Genomic DNA, 10,528 nt, shown 5'->3' on the forward strand with positions numbered 1-10,528 from the left:
GGTGAAGTGAACGTTGTCCTAAAAATGATGTGTTGTAGTGTAAGCACACGGCCCTGTGACTGGTATTGTGGCCGTGATCCCAGGTCCGGGTGTTTGTGGGGTTTTGCTGTGTCTTCCCCATGGTCTGTGAAATTAGTGAAGATGCGGGGGGGGGGGGGGGGGGCGGAATTCGTTGCTATTTTAAGGTTGGAAGTTTGCAAAGACTACAGACTGAGCCTCTGGGTGTCAAAGTTTTCTTGACCTTTCCAAAGGTGTGAAAAAGAGGAGCACAGCTTTTGCACTTTGCATGTTGGTGTGAAAGTGTTGTTGAAGTGAAGAATGAACCTGTAGTTTTCCCCCATTTTTTCCTAAGATATGTCCATGGCGATACCTGGTCTTAGGAGGGGAATGTGATCTTAAGGCTGTCAAGAGGAGCCTGTGGAGCTCCCCCAGCTGTCCAGGTGGCATTGTTTTTTTGCTCGTTTTAAAAATTGTCTAACCTGCCAAGTGTGCTGTTTTTGTAACGATTTTCCCTCTTCCCCATTTTCTAAAATGTTTCTATTCTGATGGCACACAATCCATCCATTGTGTATGCTGAGGAAGATGTCTCCTTAGATCATTTTTGTCGACGTGCCTCGTAAAAGAAGTTGTTTTCGGACCAGGACAAACAGTAGGTGACAGATCTATAGGAACCAGTCTGGATTTTTCCCCATTGGAGAGGCGGGTGGACATCGGTGAGCCTTTGCCGTGGGTCCACCTGTCAGGAGCGTGTGATGCAGGTGAGTATCAGCATGTGGAGCGCAGCTTGGCCAGCAGGGGGAGCCCAGACCTCGCTGAGGAGGAACGTGTGTGTGTGTCTTTGTGATGGAGAGATGTGCTTGTCGTCCCTGCACCATGTGAGGGTCCTGAGTGGGCACTGAGGGCAGAGGTGCCCCTTGGTAGCGGGTGTATGAAAGCGGGGCGGGGGGATCCCGTGGCTACGTCGTTTTTGTACTGGAACCCGTATTTTTTCCCGCCGGAACGGCAGAATGAATTCCCGGACGGAAAGTGTTGTAGTGAGTGTGGAGCTGTGTTGAAGACGAAGTGCAGACGTCCCCGTAGGGAGGGTGAAAAGGGTCCCAGTGGGTTCCTTTCTGTCTGTCCTGTCGAGGGTGCAGATGGTGGTGCCTGCTATTCCCTGTGCTGGGTCCATATTCCCCTTGGAGTTGGTTCATCCAGTAAGTCCTGGGCTCCAAGGTTGACCGTCCCATGGGCCTCGTGAGGTTGCACCCCCCCCACCTTGTTCCCTCTGGGCTTTCTTTTGCACCTGAATCAAGGGCTTCCCTGTCTTTGTTTTGTAAATCCTGACCTTTGTGGGCTATTTGCATTTCGTTTGTGTTATGCAAATACAAGTGTTGGTGCTGCCTTGTGTGATGGAGACGTGAGCAGCCCTGGCTTGGTTGTGTTGTGGGCATGTCCCTTCTCCCAGTGTGTGTGCGCCTGTGTTTTTTCCATGGACCCCAATTCTCCCAAATGCCTAAGGCTGGCTCTGTCTCCCCCTGAAATTGCTGCTTGACTGTGACCGAGTCCCAGCTCAGATGGTGCTAAGGAAAAAGGTGTGTTGCCATTTGTCATGTTCCCTGAGGCACGCGGTCCCCCTGTCCATTGTGTTGTGTATTTTTTTGCTCTCCCCAGGCAAGTGTGTTGGAACAGAGGCCAGCAGTCCCAATGTTGTGAGGAGCCTGTTTTGTGGAGGGTTTGCTTGTAGCTGGCAATGCAATTGTGTGATGTGTGAGATGGCAGAGGCTTGGTGTGTGAGTCCCCGAGAAAATGATGGTATTCCCATGTGAAGAATGTGAAGCTCTTTTCCTGGAAGGATGGATGGCTTTGGGAGGTGAGGTCCCTCAGCCATGTGAGGAGGTAGGGTGGGTGGTCTCCCTCCCTCGCTCCCTCCCTCCCTCCCTTCCGCTGTGCCCCTGTGCCCGTGCAGGCTTGATTTTGTGAGCCCATGCCTCCCTAGGTGTTTGAGCATCTTGGGCGAGTACCTCTCATGGGGTGGGTGGTGGATGTAAGCTTTGTGTAATGAGTTGGTCGCTGCCCTTGGAAAAGCTGGCATCCCCCATGGTCCCCGCCCCCCCCCCCCCCCAGGATGTGGTTAGAATCCCAGTATTGAGTCTTGAGCTGGAGTCCGTGATGGCATGGAAGTGCATTGAAGACTTTGTAGTAGGAGAAAGCAGATGGGATGTTTGTGGTCTGTTGATTCCTGGATGTGTTGAATGTGCCGTTTCCAAGTTCGCATGAGTCACCGAGGGAAGTGTTGTGCGGTGGCCTCAGCAACGGACCAGGCCGAAAACCCCCCATAAGGATGGCCTGAGAGGTCAACCGTTGAATTGCAAAGGAGTTTCTAGTGGTTCGTCATGTCCTCGGACAATGTGCTCCCTGAGAAAGATGCATTTGCATGTGGATGCCGGCTTTTGTTCTTTTGTGTCTGAGCTGAGGTAGCTGTGAAATATCCTTGTCCCTTTCGTAGTTTTGTTTGTCCCTCCCCCTGAGGGCTTAGCCCTGGACCCGTGGCTCGGAGCAGAACTCCCTGTATTGTGATTGTGTGAATGGTTAAGCCTGAAGTGTCCTGCAGCCACCTCACTGTATTTTTTCATTTCTTTTCTGAAGCCCAGAGGTTTCGTCCACTGTGCTTTGTCCCTCCTACCCCACCTCTCAGGCATGCCTGGATTTGAAGTCATGCATTGAGGTGTCCTGTGATGTTCAATGTCTAAAACAAGGTCCTTAGAAAGGAGAGAGCAAGGGCAGCATCGGGGTGCAAAGTAGTTGAGACGAGTTGTCAGGATTTGGAAGGAGGAAGTGCCTGTGGGTATTTGAAAGGGTCCTAATGTTGCTGGGAGGGAGGGAGGGAGGGAGGGAGGAAGGAAGGAATGAAGGAAGGGGCGGAGGAGGTTTATTTAGGACCAAGGTAAGGTTTGTGGTGCAGAAGGCATGTGTTTGTGGCGTGATTGTGTATTTGGACCAGCTGAGTCCTCTCGTTGGATCCGCAGACAGAGGGTCACTTTGCTTCCAACACCCTTGTCCCTGAGTGTTCCTGTGCATGTGCCTGAGATGTGTCCCTGGTTTTGTTGTGGTTGTGTGTTTTGCATCGTCCTTGTATGTATTTATAGCAGAGTGGTCCTATGAGATAGGTTTTGTGGTCAGATTGTTTCATGGAGTGTGTGGTTTGTGTTTGTCAGTTGATCCAGTTTTCATGGTCATGCATCTGAACCCTAAGGCGTTCCTGTTTGTTGTGAGGGTAGAGCTGCTGTGGTGGTGGAGGCGAGAGGCGGGCTGTGTTTGAAGGAGTTGTCCCTTGTGCTCCCGAGGCCAAGCTGTGGTAGTCCGTGAGATGAGAAGGTCCATGAGGCGAGCAGTGAGGCGGATATCAGTGTAAGTGGGAGCATGCACGTGGTAGGGCCTGGTGGTGCGACCTGAGGTGTGGTCGGGGGCTCAGTGAGTGGGCTATGAGGGGAGCTCGGTCCGTTTTCAGGTCCAGCAGGCTGAGTGCGATGAGCCAGTGAGAGGTGTTGGCCAAGTGGTTTCCTTTGCAGTGTGGTCCATGTCCTGCCCATTGGAAGTCGTTGATTGTTGTGTGGGAAGGTCCGTCTGGCAGGCAGTGGCAAGTCTGTCCATGTTTGGTGATGCTGTGAGACAGACAGCTGTTGTGTTAAGATGCAATGTTTCTTAGCGCATTTTGTGTTTTTTTTTTTTGTTTTTTTTTTAAAATATATTTTATTGATTTTTTACAGAGAGGAAGGGAGAGAGATAGAGAGTTAGAAACATCGATGAGAGAGAAACATCGATCAGCTGCCTCCTGCACATCTCCTACTGGGGATGTGCCCGCAACCAAGGTACATGCCCTTGACCGGAATCGAACCTGGGACCTTTCAGTCCGCAGGCCGAGGCTCTATCCACTGAGCCAAACTGGTTTCGGCCTTAGCGCATTTTGGATGGTAAGTGTTTTCTATTTTTGGGGAAGGGAGTGAGTCACATACATGTGTGTGGTTTTGTTGTGCACCCACTGTTGCATCTAGTTGAGCAGAAGGCAGCCGATTCCCAAAGCAAAACAGAAGAGGACATTTTGGACATTTGGCCAAGAAATGTGTTTGCAAGGTCTTGTTCCCTGCCAGCCCTGGGGGGTTTCTTAGGGCCAAAGCTCAATGGATCGGTGGACGGGCCATTGTGGAGGTGATGAGGGTGGAGGTTTGTGAATGTTCGCTGGTATGGAAGTGTGGGTGTGGATGTCGAAAGGGCAGGCGATGGTGCTGTGTGGTTGGGATTTGTCTATGTTTGGATGATATTAGGTTTGCAATGGGGAGGAAGGGTGAGGTTGTGTGTTTGGTGAGGGAGCCGGCTGTTGTCTCGGGCTTCGTTTCCGTGGAGGTGTGTGTGCAGAGGGTCCAGAGCTCGCCTGTGTTCTATCGGCGGACCAAGACTGTCCACTGGCCCGAGGTGCGTGTGGGCTGGTCGAGCCGGCTGAGTGTGGTGCGTGCCTGTGATGCGTGATTACAGGGACGTTTGTGAGGCGCAAAGTAAGGTACGACTGTTGGTTGTTGAGTGATGTCAGGAAGCCGAAGGTCGTGTTGTGTGTTGCAAGGACAGGTGGTCGGTGTGTCCCAGGGCCGGCGAACCGTAGCCCGTGGTCCACTCGGGGCTAGGGTGTCATCAGCGGCGTCCGTTTTAGTGTGAGCAGAGATGGAGAAGGGCAGGTGTGTTGGGGCAAGTGAGATGCGACTGTGTAGGAGTGAGGAGGCGTGTGTCCCAGCCGCTGAAGCCGTTTGGCAGCAGCAGGGGATGCCTTGGGTTGTTTGTGAGGTTGAGAGGCCCTGTCCGCTGAGCGTGCAGGTTGTGTGTAGGGATCCTAGCTGGTCCGTGTCCCGATGAGGAAAGGCAGGCCCTGCGAGGCGCACATTGTCCCCAAGGTTGAGGGATAGGTGCAGTTTTGCTGGATGGAGCCATGGCGTTGGTCCCCGCTCCTCCAGAAGTGGCTTTTGAGGTGATTTCCGTGTGGGCAGTCGTTTTGCTGCAGGGCACTGTTGAGTTTGGGGGAGCCCATTGGAATGTGTGCCCTCCGGGTATGCGCGCAGAAATCTCCGCCCCGAAAAGTTCCCGCCGTTGCCAATCCCGCCCAAAGTCCTTTAAAAGCCGGCGACTCCCCTGACTGGGTTTTGTAGGCATTGCGGCTGAGCCAGGAGTTGTGCGGCTGATGAAATGGATGTTGAATGCCTGAGCGTGTGTCATCGTGCGTTCTTCGTGGGGCAGGCTACCCACTCGTTGTCCACTGAGGTAAGTGGTTGAGTTGTGTGGTGATTTTGTTGTTTCGTTGCTGTGGGAGTGGGTGCATGTCTTGTTTTTTTTTTTGTTGCTTCCTTGTGCACACGGTGTTGTTTTTGGAGTGTGGTTTGAGTGGGTGGTGAGGGAGAGGTGTGTTTGGATGTGTGTCTGTTGTGGGTGTGTGGTGGAGTATGTAGGTGGGCGATGCGTGCAGTGTTGGCGTCCAAGTGTGTTTCTGAGCTGACCAGGATGTTGTCTGGTATGCGAGCCTGTTGCCATGGGTCCTCCCTTGTGCGTGTGCAAGTGTTCTTAACATAGTAGCATTGTAAGAGCGTGTGATCGTTTTCTAAAAGGTCTTTCAGAGTTCGGTGTCCCCGCCCCCCCCCCCCCCCCCCCGGTTTTCCGTCCGTCTGTCCCTTCATCTCTGCCTGTGCTTCCAAGATGTCCCGTGTGAGAAGGTTGAGGGAAGGCCGATGTCCCCGCTGGCTGTTGGATGTGATGGAAGAGGCCAGGTGGGTGCCCTGGCAGTCTCCTTGGTGCAGTAGGTTTTGATGTGGGAGGGAAGGAGGGAGGGAGGGAGGGACGGAGGGAGGGAGGGAGGGGAGCAGAGAAAGTAAGCTGGATGTGAGAGATTGTTGAATTGTCATTGTGAATTTTCTAGAGTTGTGTTGAGTCTTGCATGTGTTTGTTTTTACTGGTTGTAGGTGGGAGCCGTTCGTCCGATGCAGGTCGTGTGTGTGTTTGTGTGAGTCGGTGTGGGGTCCTCCTGGCATGGTGGGTGTGGGGAAGATGGGTTTTGGTGCGTGTGTGCCGTGATCCTTGGTGATGTGGCATTTTGATGGTTGTCGTCTGGTCCCATTGTTTGCGCAGGACTCGTGTGGGCAGCTGTTGGAGGGAGCCGTGGTGGACCGGTGGAGGTGTTGGTGAGTTGTGACAGCCCTGTGCCGGGTCCTCTCCCGCCCGCGGCCCCCCCCCCGCCCAACAGTGTGTGTGGTGCGATTTGGGTTCCTTCCCACTGTGCGTGGTGAAGGCTGCCGTAGAAATGTTTGTTGCTTCTTTTTTTCAGGCAAATCATGTATTGAAGGTGGAAGTTCCGGTTTGGCCGTCCATGTGACGTCGTTGTTGTTTGGAGCTTCCCTGTGCAGTTTTCCAGCGCGTCTGTGGGTGGATGTCTTTGTGCCGTGAGTAGGTAAGAAGGTGTTGTGCTTCAGAAGGGTGAGCGTCGGTTCTAGGGACATGAGTTTCCGAGAGCTGGAGCGTTTGCCGGGATGGCCGTGTGTTGTTGTAGAGAAGGTGAGCGTCATGGTATTGTTGGGGAACCACATTTGCGAGAATAAGACCACCGACTCCCATGAGGTCTTCAAGAGCAAGCGAGGATTTATCAGCGACTATAGTGACAGTACCCTGCCGAAGCAGAGGGTGAAGTGCAGTGCCGACCCCAGGAGTTCCATGTAAGTAGCCAATTCTGTGGAGGCCCAGAGGAAAATGTGTCTTTCTAGTTCTGGGCTTCCAATATCGAGACAACTTTGTTTGTTTCTACTTTTTGTAGTCCTTTGTCTCTGAAATTTGGCATGAGACTTTCGGGGCTTCAGAGAAAGAAGGCCTGTGTGCTGGGAAGGGGCCAGCAGAGCCTATCTGAAGGGCTGGCCTGATGTGAGACCCTTTGTATGTGTGTGTTTTAGGAACCTACAGCACAGCATCACCCGTCTGGCCAAAGCGCCAGATACGCAGCCCCCCCAGCACAGTATGTTTGGAAGGATTTTTCCGAGTGAGCATCCGAAAGAGTCCCAGGTGAGCCCATGAGGATGTGTTTTGTGTTTTTCTCAGATAGGTTGCGTCCTGTCGTGTTGTTGAGTGATTCCCATTCTGTGTACGTGTTTGTGGATGTGCAGGTGTCCCATGTCGACCCTGTAAAGCATTGCCGTTCCTTTTTGTAGGTCAAAAGGAAGCCGGTACGTGTTTGTATTGGATGGCTCAGAGCAGGAGGTTTCGATGGCGGTTTGTTTGGAGTGTGTGCCGCTCGTGCCTTGCGTGTGGTAACGAATCGGATCCCATGTGTGGAGTGTTGTAGGGGATCGAGAGGCTGTGGCACGGAGGACTCTGTTGTCCCCCAAGTTTTGCAGTATGCAGTGAAAGTCGGGCATCCTGGAAGTTGATTTTTTGTTTGTTGAGTTGGGACAGATAGAGAGGATTCCTGTGTGTGTGTGCGTGCGCGTGTGTGTGCGTGTGTGTGTGTGTATTTGTGAAGAAGATTGGAATGTTGTGCTTTGATCCTTCTGGTTCCTCTCTGATGAGCTGGTTCATGGGGAAGCTGGTGTGTGTTTTGATCTTTGCTGATTGTGGTGGTCCAGCCTCAGAGTGTGTCGTCCACCTCCTGGGTGAGTTTGGGCTCTTTTGTTGCTGGCAGGTCATTTGTTCACGTGTGTCAGGTGTAGGTGGTGTTTTCTGTCGTTTGTTTACTGGGTCATGAGAAGTGTAGGCAGTGGATGTTGTTTGGAAGTGAAAGGACACAGAAATGTTGTGTGGCGTGGCAATGTGCCAGAAAGCGCTGCCTGGATGTGCCGTATTTTCAGTGGAGCCTCCGTGTGCCTGTGTTGCCAGTGAGTCCTCGGTCCCCTGCAGTGGATGTAGGGTGGCACGGAACAGGAGCGTTCCGCCCGTTCCCTTTGGCAGCATTTTGGAACCACAGGCCAGGGTCTGGCATGTGGTGTCTATGACATGTGGGTCATCCCAAGGTAGTTTTTCACGTAAGCAGTTGGTAAAGTATCCACACGGTATGTTGTGAATTTGGTGTCATACTAGGGGTTGCGAAAGGCCGTTTTGCAGGGGTTCCAGTCACGTGGGGCAGGAGGGCCAGGGAGTTTTGGATGTAAATGAAGGTTCCAGGCCAGTGCGGGATGCGAGGCCTTTGGGTGAAGCAGTCTTGGGTAGGGTTCTTGCTAATCAGGTTGTCCTTGTTTGTTGTGGAGTGGTGGGTGTTGTTTGAGGGAAGGAGTCCCATGTTGAATTGAGAGCAAGTGTGTGAGTAAGGCAGGGTCAGGCCATGTGAAGAGTGGTTTTTGTGCTTGCAGCTAGGGGGGCCACGTCAGACCATTTTTCTTGCTTGTGTTAGAAATGTGAATTTTCTCCTTGTGGTCATGCAATGTATTTGTCAAGTTTTCTGGCGGAGTGGGCCATCCACATGGAATTCTTGTCTGTTAAGCTTTCTTTAGCATGACTCTTTTCTATTTGAGAAAAGAGTGTCTTTTTGAGTGTCCTAACCTAAAAGCTGTCCATGTAGGTATTTTGCAGAGCATGCCTTTTTTGTGCTTTTTTTAAAAAATATATTTTATTGATTTTTCACAGAGAGGAAGGAAGAGAGATAGAGAGTTAGAAACATCGATGAGAGAGAAACATCGATCAGCTGCCTCCTGCACATCTCCTATTGGGGATGTGCCCGCAACCCAGGTACATGCCCCCGACCGGAATCGAACCCGGGACCCTTCAGTCCGCAGGCTGATGCTCTGTCCACTGAGCCAAACCGGTTTCGGCTGTGCTGTTTCTTTTGAGGGGTGCCTGTCTGTCCTCCTTCTGTGGTGTGTGAACGGTCTGCTGTCTGTGAGCGGTCCCTCGTGAAAGCTGCAGTGGTGGTGGAGCTCCCAGGTTTTTGGGGGAGTGTGGTGGATAGCGATGACTGCCGTTTTGAAGTGTCTGGGGATGTGTGTTGTCTGGATGTCTCTGAATGAAAGAATGTGGAACGATCCCGATGTCCTCGTTTAGATGGCTTTATTTTGCCATGGTTTTTTTTGCCATTCATCTGTGACCGTCCTTTCTGAAAATGCACAGTGTGTGTCCTCAGCCAGTGGTATCCACGGGAACTCTATGGACCTTGTGCCGAATGACTTTGAAAGAGGGGAATGTCCAAGGAAAAGCAGGGAGGGTGAGAGGCTGAATGGAATCGTGTGCTTTTGGTGATCTGTATTGTTGCAGGTTTTTCAATGTAACTGTTTTCTGGATTGTTTTACAGGGAGGCATGGAGAGGGAGAGGCATGGGATGTAGAGGTGGAACCATGGATGATCTACCTTCTTTACAGCTCCAACTGTTGACGGCTGTGACTACCTGAAAGGTACCCATTCATCTTTGGCTGTCACGGAACCTGGGGTATTGGATGGTGCAGGCGGATGCTCTGTCCAGTGATCCAAAGCGGTTTGTGGCCATGGCAGTGTTTGCAGTGGCATGGGGATGTTCCTGAACCTGAGTGATTTAGAGAGGAGGTCCATGTGTGTCGGTTTTGGGAATTGTCCATTAGCCACGGATGTGTGTGAATCTGTAAAGGATGGCTGAGCATTGCAGTTGTAGAATTGTGCAGCTGAGAGAGACGGAGAGAACGAATAGGGGTATCATGGATGTGTGTGAAGGTCCGAAGATGTTTTTCTGTGTCCAGTCTTTGTCCTTGTTGACATGAGTGGTGTGTGGACTGAAGAGTGTTGTGTTTTAAATGGGTGTGTTGCACGCCCCCATGCTGTAGGCATGATCTTTGTGCCTATTTGTGTGTCATGTAGGAGAGGAGGCAAGATCCTCCCTAGGTGTGTTTTTCTTGAACGGACCTGGTTTTCTTTCTCTGTTCTTGTGTTGTGCCGTCAACGTGCATGGGAATCCATCGTCTTGAGCTTTGGAAGAAAAGATAGATGTTTGTACAATAGGTGCAGGTGCATCTATTTTAAAGAATGGTTATGTTTTCATGTGAAAAAATGTTATTTAAAGGATATATTGTCTATTGAAAGTGTTCTGGTGGTATGACATGTGTATTAGATGGAAATATTGTGGAAGAGGAGGAGGAGGAGGAGGAGGAGGAGGAGGAGGAGGAGGAGGAGGATTAAGCAGGTGATTGCCCTGAAAGTGTGGTTTTGGAGTGTGAGGAGGTTGTATTGTCTAGCAACGTATGTGAGTAGTGGCTTCTATATATTGTTTGTGTTTGATTTCTGTTATTTTGAGCCTACCCTGTGTCTTCTTTTTAGGGGTGCCTGCCTGCTGTTCCCATGTCTTTTTTCCACACCACTGTTCTAATCTGTGTCATGGCCAGCAATGGGAGTGAGTGTGTGAGTGTGTGTGTGTGTGTGTGTGTACTTCAGCATCTGTTGGTTGTATGTTCCCTGGCTTGTTATAGGAGTGGAGTGTTTTGGTTCATTTGTTGGGTGTGCATGTTATGTCAGTGTTGGAGAGTGTGATGTTGGAGCCATGCATTGTACTGTACAGATAGAGGGTCTGTCTGTG

This window comes from Myotis nattereri (assembly GCF_964212035.1).
Source record: "Myotis nattereri genome assembly, chromosome: 15".
Taxonomy (NCBI): domain Eukaryota; kingdom Metazoa; phylum Chordata; class Mammalia; order Chiroptera; family Vespertilionidae; genus Myotis; species Myotis nattereri.